We start from the raw sequence: 3,926 nt of genomic DNA on the forward strand, positions 1-3,926 counted from the left end.
GGGTGCTGTTTTTTTTAATGTTCTTTAAATTCTTTTGAGGTTCATTGAGAAAGAATAATGCTAGCCTTTTAATTATGATGAATTAACTTTTGTTATGATTGGGTGGTATAGTTGGGGTTTTTTTGTCTTCTCTTCCTCATAAGAACTTTTCTTGTTGTTCTTATGTTGGATTCTTTTCTTTTTACATGTAACTTCTTTTTTTAATATATGGGCTGTGGCCTCAAATTTACCCAAAAAAAAAACTGATAAATTATTCTGTGCGGATAAGAATGTTGTGAGAGAGGGCAAATTATTAGGTCCAGTGATCGGACCTAAAAATAGGTTCGGATATTCAATAAAAATTTGTCATGTCATCTGTGTTTTGACTGTGCTTTTTTACTGCGCTTTAGTTGCGCTTTGACTGCGCTTTGATTGCGTTTTACATGCGATTCTCCTGCGCTTTCGACGCTCTTAGTTTAAAATAATATTTTACTAATATACGGACCTATCTCCGGGTCCGATGACCGGATGTAATAATTTGCCGTGGGAGAGGAACAATTGTTACGTCCTCCGACCGGGCCTAGAGGAACGTCCGGTCGGAGGCCAAATTGCGCCAAAAAATGAGAAATACCGAGCAAATACCGAGCAATACCAAACAATAACGAGGAATACCATCACGTGAAGACCCAATACCGAGATAAACTGAGCTATACCGAGCAATACCGAGTTATACAAAAGTTGTATAACTCGGTATTGCTCGGTATAACTCGGTATTGGTTTTCACAGAACGGTATTTCTTGTTATTATCAAATAATACCTAGCAATACCGAGCAAATACCGAGTTTTTTCGCGGGATTTTGCCTCCGACCGGACCTTCCTCTACGTCCTTACACCGGACCTAATAAAAAGAGGGCATCAAGTTTTTTTTTTTTTTTTATGTACTGTAATTGTGCTTCAGGTGATGCAGTGCGTTATGATTTGCTTACAGATGGACGGATCGATATTCGCATAAAATAATTTCTCTCATAACCTTCATGCACTCAACAGCTAATAAAGCATAGCTGCATAGGAATCCTTTATTGAACTTTATAGGGTAATCATTTATGCTTCATGTGGGACGACTTTTTCTATTATTTCTTAAAGTAACTTTGTGGTAAACTAAAGTTGGTTTAAGAAGCAATAAGAAATCCATTCCAAACAAAAACTTAATCTTAAAAGATGCAGCCAATTTTGATATGTTGGATGAGAGCTTACCCTAAAACTTTCAATTGTGTTATGTGTGTGAATTTGGATTTAATTAGCTCAAAAAACTCAAAAAAAAATTTCTCAAAAGGTTTTGATATTGATCTACCATATATTTGTGTATAGTAAGAGTGATCAAATGTTTTTTTAATCAAATTTGTCTCAAACAACTTAGGTTCAAATCATATTTTGATAAAATTCTAATTATATTCACTAAAATTTCATTTAAATATAATTAAAATTATATTTAAGCAACATTTAAATCTTATTTAATCATATATTGCGCAAAGAAGATTCGAACAATATTCAATAAGAGTTCGAATATGAATAAAATGTTATTCAAATTTTACTTGAATTTTGTGCAAATAGCGTATTATACTATTTTTGTTGGCAATTTGTCTCCCTCGATCTATTTTTTAGTCTTTATTATAAGGTTTTTTAGGCAATTGCCCTCCTAAAAATTTTAAATTTCTATAATTTTTAGGCAATTGCCTCCAATATAATTAAACATATTATGTAGAGGTGTTATTGTTAGGGAATGATGAACAAAATATAAAGAGAAATAGTACATCAAATTTTGTTCTGGGAGCGCTTCCACTGGAAACCCCCACAAGGACGCTGCCTTTGACCCCGTGACCTGACCAGGAAGGTCTAACCCCACCAAGGAGCGCTACCCCCTTGGTGTCACGACCCGACCCGATCCGGGACGGATCCCGCTCGCACCGGGCCGCGACAAAACCTTCTTATCCAGGATCTGGCTTTGGAATTGGTTCTTGAACTGAATCTTCCAAATAATTAAACTCAAAAGACACACAAACACAGAGCTACTATGAATCATCAAACACAGCGGAATAAAACATCTATCATTTTCTTTCTTTTCCTCAAAACAATCATCTACAAATACGGTACATGGCTAGCAGAAGAAATACAGAAGAAAAGCCATGACCGTACAAAAAATCAAAAGTACAAAAGTACCTATACTGATCAGACTCTTAACTCTAGTCCTGGACTTCCTTTCCTTTCCCAGAACCTGAAAACCACCAGAAAACAAGAGTGAGCTCAACAGCTCAGCAAAGCAACAATCCTCCAATCAAAACTCTCAGAATCCAAAACCAAACTCATCAGACAGAAATCCGAACAGAAATCGGAACAGAATCAAATCTCGAATCAGAACATAATCAAAAATCAGAACGCATACGAACAGATATCAAATCAGAATCAGAGTCGTACAGATCAGATCACATCACCAACCAGAACAGAATAAATCAACAGAGTCAGAATCGTACAGAAATCAGAAATCAGAATTGCAGATCATATCGTATCAGAATCACAAATGCTTACAGAACAGATACAGAAATCAGAATCAGATAATAGCGGATATCAGATATTTAATTAATAGCTAAACTAAACTAAACAGAATCACTACGGATTCTGACCCTTATGTCTCCCTTGTGCTCACGGCACCAGAAATTCGCTGAATAATTAATAGCTAAGCTAAATGTGCTCACGGCACCAGAATAATAGAATTCCTCGGATCCGGGACAGAACAGAAATTTCTCCACTTGAGCTCAACTAAAATTTCCCCAGACACTAACTGAATCTCATAGGATCCAGGCCCCTTATAGCTCCCTTTTTATAGCTTATACACATAGCATTTCAATTCAGAAGAAATCCGGGCAATTCAGAAATCAGACAAAAATCGGGCAGCACAACGGCAGTAGACAGAATTTACACAAAATTTCCTGCAAAGAAAATTTACCAAATTCGCACAGAATATAGATAATCACATTCCAGAACATTTATTCTACTGCACAGAGAATTTACAATTTCACAGAAAAATGTAGTCTACGAAAAACTCCGCCGAATCAAAAATACCCGGACAAAAATCTTCGAAAAATAACCAAAATGTGCACACTCGGCACATCAACAATATACAGAAAGTTACGCGGTAAAAACTGAACCAATCAAAAGATACGGACGAAAAACCGTAACGGAAACAAAATCCGGACAGAAAATACCGCCAAACTCGACGGTTCTGAAAATTGAGAAAGGTGGAATGTACATATATATATAATTCTCTCTAGTCTAACATAACATTACCATTAAGTTAATAAAAAAATCTCTAATTTAGTATTTGTATTTTTTTGTGAAGATGATTATAAATATTATGTGTGAAAAGTTAATTATAAAAATATTATTATAAAGATTATAAATATTTATTTAGAAATGGAAAAATAATTTTTTATAGCCTAAAAAACAAAAGCCTATTTGGTAGCGGTCTTGTTTCAGGAAAATTATTAGGTGTGGTAACTGGACGTAGAGATAGGTCCGGACACCAATAAAATATTGACATTGGAATGTGCACGTGTCGGCGGAATTTTAAGTCAAATGTATCAAAAGTGCAGGTAAAATACAGGTAAAGTGCAGGTAAAGCGCAGTTAAAAAGTACAATCAAAGCGCAAGTAAAGTACAGTCAAAGCTTATGTAAAGCACACCTAAAGCGCAGTCAAAAAATACAGTCAAAATATAATACATGTAGCAAATTTTAATTGATTATTCGGACTTATTTTTAGATTGGGTGACGGCACCTAATAATTTGACCTGGTTTGATTTCAAATAGGCGCGTGCGGTTCGCCACATTCGTGGAATTGGATCCAACGATTTTTGCTGGCCTTAATTTCTATTATATCAAAGAGTCCGGTGGA

Source organism: Dendrobium catenatum, unplaced genomic scaffold, assembly GCF_001605985.2.
Source record: "Dendrobium catenatum unplaced genomic scaffold, ASM160598v2 fragScaff_scaffold_201, whole genome shotgun sequence".
NCBI lineage: Eukaryota > Viridiplantae > Streptophyta > Magnoliopsida > Asparagales > Orchidaceae > Dendrobium > Dendrobium catenatum.